The 15,258-nt window shown below is 42.1% G+C and overlaps 1 long non-coding RNA gene across 1 annotated transcript in view; it reads right to left on the bottom strand.

Moving 5' to 3' along the window:
- LOC141983878 (uncharacterized) overlaps nt 1-14,707 on the bottom strand; it is a 92,063-nt gene extending 77,356 nt beyond the window's left edge. The window contains exon 1 of the long non-coding RNA XR_012638553.1: nt 14,426-14,707. This is a non-coding gene — a long non-coding RNA (uncharacterized LOC141983878). The remainder of the gene's footprint in view (nt 1-14,425) is intronic.
- Nucleotides 14,708-15,258: the final 551 nt, after the last annotated feature.

Raw genomic sequence — 15,258 nt, 5'->3', positions numbered from 1 at the left:
TAAAGAGCAGGTCAGACAAACACCTGTCAGGGATGATCTAGATAATACTTAGTCCTGCCATGAGTGCAGGGGACTGGACTAGATCACCTCTCAGGAGCCCTTCCAGTTCTACGGTTGTATGATTTGAAGGTTTTCAAAAAAATCCTATCCAAAATCAGAATGAGAAAATGCTTTCAAGTCAATTCTGCACTGTGACCGTTTCACAGGGCATGCAAGCCCAGAAAGACAATAGAAATATTAAGTCATGTTAATCTCTATCATGGTGTAGGTGCCAGTGCAGAGATGAAAGGGAAGTGTCTTGTTCTCCCCTTGTACAAAGGATATGGGCGCCAGCGTGGCCCCGGGCGCATGCTTGGCAATACCCTAAAGTTTCACCCCTGCTTTGGTGGCCCCTGTGGGGCTTTGTTGTGGTGAAGAATCACAGTGTGCAATTCTGCCCTGGCCATGATCCCTCCAGCCTCTACTCTACCTATGGTCTGCCACAGATCCCGGTGCACTTTTTGATGGGAAGGTGGCAGAAATGCCTCCTGCACAGGGGATATGCTCCAGGATAGGGAACATATGATTGTCCTTTAGCCCATTTAGACAGGTGTGTCTGGTATAAAGGGGCCATAGGGCTCCATTGTGTTCTTGCGGCGCTGAGGGACTAGGCTACTGACTGACATACAGAGGGACTTGACAATCAATATCATGCATGATCTGGAGCAGTGCACAAAGAGGTGGTTGGGCTGCCTAGAGAAATGATGGATTGTGTCAGTGGCTCTGTGCCACTGGCTCAAAACCTCCAGTAGGAGGAGATGCAGAAGGTCCCACCCACAGGCTGTAGTAGTGGCTGCATTGCAGTTACAAATTGAATTTCTATCTGCATAGTGGACAGAAGAATTACAGTGACCTACTTTGTGTCCTTTACTTTAAAATGAAATCTGTGCATTAAAGTGTAGTTGTATTCTGTAAATTCTGTGCAAATAGCATCCTGGAGTTCCATCTTCATTGTACCTCAGTTATTTCTAGCTCAGACTTACACAGTTTAAAAGCTAAAAGTGTGTGTGTGGGAGGGGGAGGGTTTTTTTCCTTCAGTCCTGCAAACTCCCTCTGGGATCTGAAAGTCAAGCTGGCTTTCCTTTTCACTCATCATCACCGGTAATAAAGATTCTGCAGGCAATACCCTGCTCACCTGTGCAACCACACTGAGTTCAGTTAGATAGCACAAGTATAACTGAGACTCTCTACTAGGGTTGTATGAGTGTAACTGAAGGCATAATTTGGAGGTTAGGTAACAATTTTTGATTAATGATGCTTCAGCCAAAATACTGTCCTATTTCCCCCCCCCCTCCGTTGTCTTGGCCTTGCAGGTGTGAAAACAAACAAACAAATCTACCACAGATGTTAAACAGATATAACTGAAGCAGAGCTGGGCAAATATGGCTAACTGTGTTCAAACATTCATGCCAGTTCCAGTCAGTAATCTGGTTCCACCACATTCATGCCCCTTATTATTTCCTATCTGCAAACATTCATGATAATAGATTCTTGTTCACCCAGATGTTTGGGGAATGGCTGGTCTTTCTGCAAATAGCCATATTCACAAAAGGCCAAGGGTATTCATCCATGAACAGGGGGATTTGCTATTCATTATTGGCAATTCATCCTTTTTAGTATTTGTTCTCTTCTTTGCAAAGTTGCAGTCATTCAAACAGGGAGGAGAAACAAACCATGTGACAGCGGGGGCCAATCAGAAACCACGAATAGCTGTGTACTAAATAGTCAAAGTGAACAATTCATGACACTACCTAGGCTGCAATTTATTGGCATAACTATTTAGTGAATGCTTGTGAATACTAAATACCGAATCAAGATAGGTCTGCAAACTATTCATGAATGGGGAAAAGGGCTGAATTTGTCATATAAAATATTTGGAACAAATAATTTGGCTCTGTTTTTAAATACACACTGGAAGCAAATCTGTTGAATAAGATGATGGCATTTTTAATAGTCACTTTCCAGTCCCATGAACAGGAATAAAACTGGGATGTTAAAAGAGATTTAAAATAGCTCATTATCGTATATATTGCTTGGGTGATAGGTGTTCAGAGGGAACATAACTACAAAAAGGAAAAGAGAAATATATCATTGGAATTTGTATAAGCATTCAGTGGGGTTGTTGAGGGCCCCTGAGTGGGATGCTGGATGGTGAAAATAGCCTCCCTTCTGCCCTACCCCATCACAATGGCGCTCACCCTACTCTCCTAAACATAGGGACTACACAGTGCACAGGCGCTGGCTTCCCCCACTCAGCCCCAGGCTCCACCTCTTCCCGCCTCCTTTCCATGAGCGCGCCCCATCCCATCTCCTCCTCTCCCTCCCAGCTCCTCCTGTTCCGTGGAGTGCAGGGAGGGAGGGGGAGGAGTTGATTGGCAGGGGCCACTGGTGGGCAGAAGTGGGGGGGAAGAAGGGGAGCTTGGCTGTTGGTGGGTGCTAAGTACCTGCTAATTTTTTTCCATGGGTGCTCCAGCACAGGCCAGCTTTGAAGGGAAGTGCATACTGCACCCCTGAAGGGATAGGGCGGTAGGCACAGCCCTTCTAATCCCTGGGGTGTTCTGTGGAACACATTTTTGTGGTTCTTCGTCAGAACGTGGAGCACTGGGAAACAAAGTCCAGTATATGGTGAGCAGAAATAAACAGTGGCACTGTGGGACAGATTCTGTCCTGTGTCATGATCCATCTTGTACAGAACGGGGTGGGGGGCCCTAGGGCTGCTGATTATGATTCCTGGATTTTCAAGCTTCCTTGAGTCAGGTTAGAGCAGCTTTCTTTGATTACAGCAGTTGGATATGGTCACCAAAGTGCCATACGTAAGCTGTGAATTGGTGGAGTTGTGCCCTTTCCCACCCCCCAGCGATGCCCCTTCCTCCTCTTAAACATTATTTACCTCGGTCCCTCCTATTCTTTGCCTGTGGCACATAATAGTCTAGTCTCTTGGGGGCAGTAATGCTTTGGTCTAATTTTGGTTGTTGGGTTTAATGTGCAGGTGCTAGTTGGTGACAGTGGGCTGTGATATTCAAAATGTCAGACTAGATGACCTGGTGGTCCCTTCTGGCCCTAAACTCTATGAATTTTGCTGGGGTGGGTGAGGGCATCTGGCACAGGAGTTGGCTCTAACAGTCGACCTTCTCCCTAGCAAGGGATTCTCAACCAGGCAGCTGTGGCCAAAATTCAAACCCTTTGCACTACCCAGGTGGGCACATAATCTGGTCCTGCATTTTTAACAATGATGAAGTTTCCATATTCATGAGATAAAGTTGCAAGCTTTGAATTTGGGATGTGAAAAATCCAATGGTAGTAATTTCATCTTTATAAGTGAGACAGACTCTCTTCTTTCAAATATCTAAGTTAGAAAGTTGTATCTCTGTGGATGACCCAAAATAATTATGCACAAAGACAAGTGTAACTTGAATCAGATGTAATTCTATGTACTTCAGATGCAATATCCTCCGGATTTCAGTTCTGCAGAAATATTTAAATCATACCGCAGGCTGTTAGTAAGAGTGAAGTGGCCTATAATAAAAAACTTGACTATTCAGACAAGGGGCAAAATCCTGAGAGGTGCTGAGTACCAACTACTCCCACTGAAATGCGGTGGGGACTGCAGATTTTCAGGATTTGGGCCAACAGTTCAAAATAAGAAACAGGTTAGGGGATTGGGCTCAAAAGAAGTGCTTTAAGAGATTTACAGTGCTGGAAGTAAAGAAATATTGAATCAGTAGAGGATGAAACACTTATGCTTATTTTTCATTTGAAAAGGTGTTGATATGCTGTGCAAAATCCCTTGCAGTACTTCATGGTTTCATTTCAAGAGCCGTAGGAGGATCTATATTTATTAAAATTAATGAGGAAAAATCACTGTCGCATTCTGAGGAATAACTCTCTCTAGGCAGGGATGTGTGTGTGTGTGTGTATACATAGGGGTAAGGCCCTACTTAATTTGCGATACTGCGGAAATTGCGGATCCTGCAATATTAGGTTTCCATCACAATTCTGATGCTGAATTCAGGTGTATATATATGGTACATTTTAACAGTCATTCCCGCCCTGCGGTGACCAGCTTTCCCAAATTACCGCAATTAATAAAGGTCCGTTATTACTTTTCTGCCATTTTCCATCTCTTGTTCACAGCTCAGCTGCAATTATTTGACAGTCACCCTACCATTCAGGTAGGGCTTGTGTGTGTACACTCTATTGAACTTTAATATCTATACCAAATCACTCTCTTTTGGCTAGAATAAGAATGGCTAGACTGTGTGACATAGGCCCTATACTGCTGACATCTGACATAAAATCTTTAGCTCAAGCAGTAGTGCTTTTGGAGCTGGAGAGTGGGAGTTCTACCCCCATGGCCACTATGAAGTTCCAAATAGCTATGGCATGCAGCATAGAGACAATTGTGGAGTTTCCAAATAGCCATGAAGCTGCTACAAAAGGGCGCAATTCTGATTGGGCTCTCTGGGTGTTACCACAGTATAAATGTTAATGAAAACAATAGAATAATGACAATGGAACATTCCTACTACTTGCACACATTCCTGTATAACAAGAGCTATTCCTGGCAGTCTAACTGTCAATGCTGTGTTGGAGTTTTCAGAACCCAAGTCTCTCTATCACTAGTTTTTTGAGGGAATTAATGTGCAGTATATAATAGGGAGCACAATCTATTTATGTCTTCTAGACTACTTTCTTCTCTGGTGAAGGCTTTTCATTCTCCATTTTATGCCATTTCTTAGCGCTTCTTTGTGGTCCATTAAGTATGAATGATTATTTATTTATAAAACAGCGCCCCATGGCTATGATCAGAACCCCACTGGGCCAAGCTGTCTACAAACTTATTGTAAGAGAGAGTCCCCGTCCCAAAGAGTCTACAGTCTAAATGAGACAAAGCAATTAGGTTGGGAAAAATTAAGTATTTCCATTTTTTACAATATGGGGAACTGAGGGACAGAGAGAGAAAGAGTTGCCCAAGGTCACACAAGAAATCCATGGCAGAGCTGGGAAATGAACCTTAATTTCCAGAGTCCCAGTTCAGTACCTGAACCATAACCAGAAAACCACCCTTACTCTCAAGATAGTCTCTAGACACTGAAACAACAAGGAGTCCGGTGGCACCTTAAAGACTAACAGATATATTTGAGCATAAGCTTTCGTGGGTAAAAACCTCAACAGTAATAAAAATACATAACTCCTATTATCTGTCCATATATGGCCTGTGGAATAAGAACTAGGGATCATTACTATTCCCTTCACCTTCTCAGGGCTGGCCTTAAGGAAAATGGTGACCTGGACAAACTTGTATTTTGGTGCTCCTGGCCCTCGCTGCCTCACCTCCCCCCCGTTGCCCCTGGTCCCTGCTGCCTCCCACCGCATTGCCCCAAGCTCCCTTTCATGGCCTTGCACCCCAGGCCCCGCTGCTTGCCTCTTGACCATAGCACCCCCCTGACCATGGCACCCTGGTGGTCGCCCGCCCCTAAGGCTGGCCCTGCAGCTACTCAGTTATATCTTTTTTGCTGGCTTATAAGATGTACACTGCCCTCAGACTTGATTTCAGTGTGGGGAATACTGGGATTCAAAAGCTAGGATTGAGAGGTTTGTTGTTTTGTTTTTTTCCCTTTCTTAACAAACTTTTTGTGTTCTGTTAATAAATGTTACTAGCATCATGAGATTCTAAGCCCTGATCCAGGATCAGTGAGCATGGAAGAAAAGTTTAGTCATGAGTCCTTCACCTAACAGTGAGCACTATCCTTTTGCATCCCAGCAGCCCCAACTTCCATCACTGCCACCCACCTGAGAGAGAGTGGGGAAGAAGTTGGAAAGCAGATGCCTGCTTGCAGTAGGGAGGAGGCATGTTGGCTGTGGACTGGACTGGTAGTAATGCATCTTGGCCTTTGACCCAGCCATTCTGCCTCACTTAAACTTAGTCACAGCCACTGCACCTGGGCTGACAGTGAGGAATCATAGTGAAAAATAAGTGATTAATCTTATTTTATCATTTATTTTTCCCAACTGATTTCAGCTTTTGATAACAATTACTAGGAAGCATCAACTGAGATTTCTGTTAAGAGTCCAATGTTTTATGAAACAGCTATTCTGCTCTAAGCTCACTGACCCTGAATAGATTGATTATGTGTGAACCTGTCCCACAAGTGAGGAGTGTTCTAAGATTCCATAAGCATGGTTTAGGCTAAACCATGGTTTAAAATTGGCTGGTAGCACAACAAGTCCAAAAATAGATAAAATACATTTATTCAAGCTTTAGCTGAAATTAACATTCCAAAACCAACTCTGCTGAATGAGCACAGCAATAACTGTATTTCATTTGTTACTAGTAATGTTATCCTATCTCTGGGTAATTAATTTCTGGTTTATGAAAAAATAAAAAACCCTCAAATATTAGCCTTGCATAAAAGGGCTAGTATCAACACAGTTATTCAACTGCCACGTGCTCAGAGCTAAGTATCCTGAAAAAGGCACTGTCAAGGTAAAAATTCCATTAAAAAAATTCTTTAACTTACCTGTGATACAAATAACGTAGCTTAGATCTGTTAAACTTTCCACTTTTAATTTACTTTGCTCCATTTCCAGGTAAACTTGCTATTTAATTTTTGTACTTTATTCAGCTTGGATAATGAAACTTATTTACATGGAGACTTAGTGTGCAGCAAGCCAGGGTGTGAATCCACAGCACACAAGCTTCTGCACGCTAAGGCATGCACTGCATGCAACCATCATGAGGGTGTATCTACATTGCATGCTTCTTTTGGTGGTGTGTAAAGTACATATACGTGTAGCCTCCCTAACATGGGTATAAATTGCAGGGGGTGGGAATGACTTAGGTGAGTAAAGACGCTCCTGAAGTGTGTGGATATATCTGCAAGTGTTTACCCTATGCAGCTCTCTACTTGCCCAAGTCTTGCCTCCCCGCCTGCAATTTTTAGCAGTGTAGTGTCCCACTGTCTCCCCGTTACTGGAGCCTTTCCCTGAGGCAGGAAAAGACTGGTCGCAGGGAAAGGCTCTGGCTGCTCCCTGCTATCGGAACCTTCCCATCCACAAGGAAAGACTCCTGCAGTGGGGCGGGGGAGGGGAGGAGCAGAAGCCTCCCTTCTGCCAGTGCCTTTCACTGACACCTGTAGCTACACACCGCATTGCAGATGCAGCAGGCTTTTCACTGCGGCATGTAGCTACATGTACACTCCATGCTGCGACCACCACTGGCATGTAGTGTAGATGTAGCCTAAGTGGCTGTGTGGACCCTGCAGTAAAAGGTTTCCAGATGTGCTTTGACACGCTGTAAGTAGAAGATCAAGGTTCACTACAGAACTGTTAGTGCACAGCAGCAAGGTTTACGGGGCTACTTGGTGTTCTATAGATTCACATCCCGGTTTGGTTTGCACTAAGTCTCCATATAGACAAGCCTTAAGCTTCAGGTCTGAAAAATCTAAGGTGAAATCCCAGCCCCATTAAAGTCAGTCTTAAAACTCCCATTTGATTTAAGTGGAACCAGAATTTCTCCCCTTCTTGATGGGCTTCCTTCAAATCTCAGTGAGGGGGGGACACTTTTATGCTTCCAAGGTAGTTTGAGTACTTAATTCTATTCTTTACTCTAAAAGGTCTTATACTGTTCTCATCATCATAGTAATGGAGTGCCTGAGTACCAGGCAGGTTACTGGGTAAGTGTCTTTCAGATGAGACCTGAAAATATAATGTATTATCTCTGAATGATCATGTGACAGGGTATATAGATTCCGCACCGGAGATAAAGGACTGAAAGAGCTGCTCTGGGCAGGGCTGGGCCCACCTCTCTGGCCCTGTCAGTCATGTTGGATGTAACAAGAGTTTAAAAACAGGAAATTCCAGTCCAGACAGTTGCTGGGCAGTTGTGGGAGAGAGCAGAGAGCAACGCTACTGTTCCCAAGAGGGACTCTAGAAAGCTTTAGGGCAGCTGCCCTCAAGAAGGTCACACACTGATCCTGGAAGAAGACAACAGACTCCAGTATAGCAGCTGGGCAGGATAGCTTTGGCAAGCTCGAAGGTGAGCCATTTCGTGGTCAGTACCGTTAGCCTTAACCCCTCCCAGGGTGAGGGAATATAGGACTATACTGAAAGGACTTGGGGAGTGGGAGCCAGGAGTGCCATCCCATTCAAATGCAGTCAGATTATTCAGCTTAATTTGGTATATCTGAGACACCTGTTCATGCAGGTGGGGGTGCCCAATGAGTTTTGCAGTGCCCAGGAAGCACCCACCAGTAACCTGAGAACTGTTCCAGGCCAGGAATGTTCTCCAGGCACTTTTCATCAGAGTAGGGATTGCCCAAATACCATTCTTAAACCCACCTGAAAATCACGAGTGAGGGAGAGTCTGGTGCCAGGTTGGCAAGATATTTAAGCATGTGCCTAAATTGAAGACTACTCCTGCGCTGAAAGTTAGGCATGTGCTTAGATACAATATAGGCCAGATTCAGCAAGGTATTAGTATACTAATAACACTATTAAAAATGAAGTTTGGGTATATATTTAGTCTGATTTGTTTAACGTCCCTTTAGTTCTTGTGCACTAGCACAATGCGGACTGCAAGTGGAGATTAAATCCCAAAATACTTTTTGTATTGAATTTTAAGAAAGAATATTCCTATTCATATTGGGCTTTTAAAAAGATTTTATAAAATTTTATTATTAAAACTTACTGTAAGCTACACTATTTGAGCATCCCCACTGGCAAAGATTCTTCTTGGGTTCACTTTTGTTATGCGGTGTTGTCATAAATATAAAGGGAAAGGTGAACCCCTTTAAAATCCCTCCTGGCCAGAGGAAAAATCCTCTCACCTGTAAAGGGGTAAGAAGCTAAAGGTAACCTCGCTGGCACCTGACCAAAATGACCAATGAGGAAACAAGATACTTTCAAAAGCTGGGAGGAGGGAGAAAAACAAAGGGTCTGTGTCTGTCTGTGTGATGCTTTTGCCGGAGACAGAACAGGAATGGAGTCTTAGAACTTAGTAAGTAATCTAGCTAGGTATGTGTTGGATTATGATTTCTTTAAATGGCTGAGAAAATAGCTGTGCTGAATAGAATGAATATTCCTGTCTGTGTGTCTTTTTTGTAACTTAAGATTTTGCCTAGAGGGGTTCTCTATGTTTTGAATCTAATTACCCTGTAAGGTATCTACCATCCTGATTTTACAGGGGGGATTTCTTATTTCTAATTACTTCTATTTTTATTAAAAGTCTTCTTGTAAGAAAACTGAATGCTTTTTCATTGTTCTAAGATCGAAGGGTTTGGGTCTGTGGTCACCTATGCAAATTGGTGAGGATTTTTACCAAACCTTCCCCAGGAAGTGGGGTGCAAGGGTTGGGAGGATTTTGGGGGGAAAGACGTGTCCAAACTCTGTTTTTTCAGGAACCCAGATAAAGTTTGATGGTGGCAGTGGAAATCCAAGGGCAAAGGGTAAAATTAATTTGTACCTTGGGGAAGTTTTAACCTAAGCTGGTAAAGATAAGCTTAGGAGGTTTTCATGCAGGTCCCCACATCTGTACCCTAGAGTTCAGAGTGGGGAAGGAATCTTGACAGGTGTAGATGCTATTAAAGGGAGCAAATTCTGATGTTGGTGATGCATGTAAAAACTGCACGAAATTCAATGAAGTCAGTCTGATAGAGAGTAGAATTTGGCCCAGGTTTTTTGTGGGCCTGGAGACAAACATTTTAGCTCTCAGTTTTCTTGTTTTTTGTTTTTTTTTGTTTTTTGTATACTGTTCATTCACTACATTCTTGGACAACATGCACACTGAAACAAAATAAGGTGTATCTTTTTAAAAATCAGCCGTCACAAACTAGCACCCTAGGGATCTCATGTCTTTGCCAGTGGTATGTACCACACAACTGCTATTCTCTAAATAGTATTTCTGTTAGCAATTCTGGCTGTAGACATTCCACAGACAGATATCTTGTAATCTAATTCACTTCAATTAGTCCAGACAAAAGCTCTCTCACTTTATGTAGTTAGACCCCAGTAACTCCTGCCTGTGCTCTGTCAGCACATATGGTAATTCATTTCTCATATAATGAAACTGCAATTTGTAGCTTTTTATCAACAGGTTGTCTCAGGGAACCACAAAATCCTTTCTCACTCTTTCTTAATTTTTAATGTCCTTACCACACAAGCAATTTAGCTTAATAAAAGAAGGTAAAGTGAGCGGGACTGGAAAATTATACACCTCTTCTTACCACTAATCAGATAATTATATTTTTTAGAAATCTTAGAATTTCAGAACAAACACAGAACTGTGCTTTAGGGGTCAGATTCTGTCACCCTTACTGTGTTGAATAACACCTTACTCCATGAATAATTGAATCCACTGGGACTAACGTGTAGGGGAAGGTGGTACTAACAGTAAGTAAGGATATCAGTAGCTGCCTTAATGTTATGAGGGAACTGTGGGGCCTAAACAACAAGTCCTACCAGGATTGTTTAGATGTAATGTTTGTGTTATGTAGTAATTGATGGTCTCCAAGAGCCATGACTGTGAATTCATAATATGGTAGGTACTGTACAATGAAATGCGATAAATATTTTTTTCTGATCTTCTAAGCTAGAGACTTATCCCCTTAACACTACAGCTGCATAGGAAAAACTCTCTGATCTACTTTAACTGAAATATATATTTCCCTAGTCTTTTGCAGAAACATGTACAAATATTTACAAGGTATTTTTCATGCAGTTAGTTGGGTTACATGAAACAGATCTGTCTTGTGCAAGAAATTGATATCCAATACCTAACCGTCTCCACTGGGTAAAGAGTCAATGGAGAAGATATGTTAATCCTTATGTAGACTTTACATACATTCAGGTTCAACTATGTTCGCTGTGTCCTATAGAGTGATGTGATGTGCTTCAGAATCTGTCATGATGGCTCTTGTGGTGCCTCCTTTGAAGCACTGCTGAAGTCAGGAAAAAAGGATTCTGAGATGCATTTGAGAACTGAGAATGATCAATGCAGGCAAGTGAGCAGGAAACAGAGATGCCCCTTCCAAAGGGCAACCAGCACCGGAGGGTGGGTTTGGAGAGTCTTATGGTGGGCAGGCAACACAAGAAAAGTCTAGAGTGATATTAAGGTTGAGGGATTAGGTGGACACTAGGTCCTTTCTTCAGCTAGGTTGTCAGCAACTGAACCTAAATGGTGGAAAGGCCGATATGGCAAGATGGCAAGCAATACTCCTCTATGTCTGAAAGTTTCCCATTATTATACCGACACGTCTTCCAGATAGATATAATCACCATTACTATCACTCTAGATAACATGACCTAATGGACTGAGCACAGGCTGAAAGCAAACAATAGTTGAATTCTAACCTGTGCCATCTACTTACTGCATCATCTGGGGCAAGTTACTTAATCTCTGTGTATCAGTTCCTCCAGGAGCGAAATAGTTACCTACCACAGAGGAGTGCTGTGAGGTATAATTACTGAGTGTTCAGACAGCATATTGAATATGCAAAATACTCCATAAAGTCCAATTGTGTAACCCTTCCTCAGACCATTGGAGTAAATGGACTACTTGTGTGAATAAGTGTTCACCAAAGTAAGACCAAAAGGTGCACTGTCATTATCTCCACGACCTATATCTTTTACCATGGAAATGTCTATATATCGATAACCCTTACAGTAAACTACCAATAGTCAAAGTTAAACATAAGTGTTTTTCTGTAGAATACTAAGGTCTGCCCCTTCTAGGGTAAAATATCCTGGAAGTAATTTTAGAAGCACAATAGATAACGCTTCAACGTCTAGCCATGCTACCCCTAGGAGAGGATAAATGAGTTGTGCAAATACATTCCACTGGTGACCTGGTAATAAATTCCACTTATACCAAGTTCATAAGAAAGTCAGCTTGTTTTTTTAATGTTTTAAGATTGATATTCTGATCGAGAATGTATGCAGAGGTCACACATCCAGAGTTAATTAACAAGTTGAAATGTTTTTATTTTGTGAAGACTTCCAAGATGCTCATAATTCACAAAATATATAAGAACAAACATGCTGTTTAAAGGGCAAATCCATTTCAACAATATTAACCTCCTGATACTCATTTCCCTGCTATTTCTGCAGGTTAGAACTGGAGCTGACTTCTGCAGGTTCGAGTGGAACATTTGATTGTAGGGACAAATTCTGTTACCTGTTACACTGGCATAAATCCAAAGTAATCCCATTAACTTTAATAGCAGAATCTAGCCCATTGTCTTGTACTGACTTTCAGCATTATATTTGCTGGACTTCCCAGCAATTTCAGAGCTGCAATATCAACTGCAAGGTTGGGAGAATTGAGGCATTTAGAAACCACTCAAAACACTGGGCCAGATTCTGTCCTCTGACTTTGGCCCCTGTGTTTCCCAAGAGGTGAAAAGGAAATGAGAATCATCCTAGCACAAAGGTGTCAGAGCTGTCTCCGATGCCAGCTTCCCATGGTATCGAGGGAGCACGTTGAATGGAGGAAAGGACATGTGGGCACAGTGTCGAGCACAGGCCTCCTCTGCCCATTCTCGGTGGGTATAAAGCCCTTTAGGGTACATAGCTAGTGATCCAAATTTAATCCACTTCCCCCCTCAGACTCTCCCAGATGCCCCGGACAGCTGTCTGCTTAACATCTGAGCCATTGTTTCTAGATTTGGAACAGAATTGAAAAATTGAGGTTTGAATTCCTTTTGGTCATTGAAAATGCAAGTTTGAGGCCGCTGAATATTTTTTCAGACCTTACCTTATTCACTGGTATTCTTATAAATAGAGCAGGAATTACTTCCAAGCAGGGATCCTTATTCTTTGCATAACTCATGCTGCTTCTAACTTAAGGGAGAACTTTTTTTTCTCTTGGAAAAACATTTTGTGGAAGATGACAATAACTTATGAAACCCAACATTAAAAAAAAACACCTTCAATCCTTCCATGAAATCCTTAAACATTAGTGTGCTCTTGCATCTAAAACAATCAAGTTCTTCTGCAGTGGATAAACTCTGTATTTGGTAGAGCACACTTGTCATTTCCTGCCTTTCATTAATGTCATATCAGATTTTGCACTATCAATTAAGTTTCTTCACTTAGGGCTGTGGTGCACTGAAGTTACCTTGATTATTTTGTCATAATTTTCTCTCCAAGACTCATTCAGTTGTGAATAGAATTTCCCGGTCATTTTATCCAAGTGGATAAAACAGAATTTCAATACACAGTTTAGTTTAGTTGGGCCTGATTCTGATCTCAGATTCACTAGTGTTAATCAAGAATAACTGCTAGAGTCTATAGAGCTATACCTGTGTAAATGAGATCAGAATCAGGTTTATCAAGCCTTCTTTTCATCATGAGAATAGATGTAAGGAGCCTGGAGGCTTCGTAAGAAGAACCTTGACTAGATAAACCATTAGCTGTGAGCAAGATATCCTACTGTGACAGAGCGAGCAGCATTCTTTCCCAAGGACTTCTTTCTAGAATCTGAAAAATCAGTGCTTGCTCTTATCAACCCAGTTATTACATTACATATGTTAGATGACCTGTACATTCCCCATTCCAAGTAATTTTTTACTGGTCTGCAGCCAAATGAGTATGCAACTGATATATATATTTCATTTTCAGCAGAGGACAGTCACTAGCTTTTGACTTTTCAGGAGTAACAGAAATGTTTGATACTGAGCATTTGGGAAAGAGAACCTTTATACTGTTCCACAGATCTCTGCACTTGAAGGCATGTCAATTCCTGACATATGATGTTTTAATATCATGCAGATTATTTTCTTTGACACATGTCAATTAGCAGCAGTACTATCAAATTTCAATACCAAATCCTTATGTCAGAATGATACTCTCACTCTTATCGTTTTGTGCTTTAACTCATCCCAGATTTACTTCATCTATGAGAAGGCAATTCAATTGAAATGATTAGGGCTGGATTTCAGATACCCCAACAAATGTCCTTTTAGCCTGTAATGTCATGTGGAGGTGGGGATGACCTACATTTCCACGTACCGCCTGTTTTCATCCTGCTGTTGCAATGCCAATCTGTGCATGTCTCATTGTGGAGCAGAGAGATGGTGAGGGTGCCTATTTCAGAGCTCCGAAGAGATGAAGAATAATTTTTAAAAGGGAACTATGCTCCTCTCAGACTCTGGAGGAAACACAACAGCTCTCTTAAGAGCTGATTTTTTTTTCCACTTACAACTAACTTTAAATTGTTAAACTGAAAAGCAAGAACATTTTATTTTAAAGTTCCCGGTGTGAGTTAGAACAGTTATCTCAGAAAACAAAGTGCTGAGCTTTACATATACATAATTACCTACATCAGCTGTAATTGCTGCTGGGCATTAACAATAAAACTAAATTTAGTATTAGAGATATTAACACTTACACTGTCTGATGTAGGAGGAGGAGCAGGCTCTTTAACTCCAAACAATATTCTGGCACTTGCTTCTAGTTGGCCATCTGTTCTTTATTGTCTGTCCTTCTTCTGTCATCTGCTCTACAACATTATGACCCCACCTACTCAGATTCAAGAAGGCAAAAGGTCTGTCAGTCAAGGCTAGTGTATAAGCACCACTTCCTTTCTAGATATCTCTGCCCTCTGAACTGGAAATATGTAATGATATTCATAGCTCAGATGTTGGCTCTAATTCTGTCTTTTCTCCAACCTCTTCTTTATTGTCCAGCTCCTCTTCATAAGAAGGAGGGAAGAAAAAAAACAGTTAGGAGAGACTAAGAAATATGGACGATGAAAAAGGAGGGGAGGAGCAGAGACAGCATGGAAAATTCCTTTTATGGACATCTCCAGCTTGCAACTACAAGGGGGTGTCTGAGACAGGAGATGAGCCTCCTTGGAGCCACAGGGAAATTCTGTCCTAGTTACCTTACCTTCCTCTCAGGCTTCTCTCAGCTGAGACATGCTCCGAATCAACTCCTCCCCCCCCCGCCCTCCTGTAGGGCTGGAGGCTCAGCTCCTTCTCCCAGAATGAGATTTGGCTTCTCTGCCTGCCTGCCAGCCAGCCAGCCACCATGGCAGCAATTCTTTTTCCCTCTGATTCATCACTTTGCCCTACAAGTCTCTCTGGGTGGACTGGTGCTTGTCTGTTAGTTTTGACTGAGAGGACTACACTAAACACAAGAATCAGTGAGTAAATTGTCCTTAACGTCAGTGACCTGTAGAATATATTGTATTGCCAAAATTAAACAGGAAAGAGGAGGAAG

This window comes from Natator depressus, chromosome 3, assembly GCF_965152275.1.
Source record: "Natator depressus isolate rNatDep1 chromosome 3, rNatDep2.hap1, whole genome shotgun sequence".
Classification (NCBI taxonomy): domain Eukaryota; kingdom Metazoa; phylum Chordata; order Testudines; family Cheloniidae; genus Natator; species Natator depressus.
The sequence above is the reverse complement of the archived record's forward strand: the minus strand, read 5'-3'. Positions and strand labels throughout refer to the sequence as shown.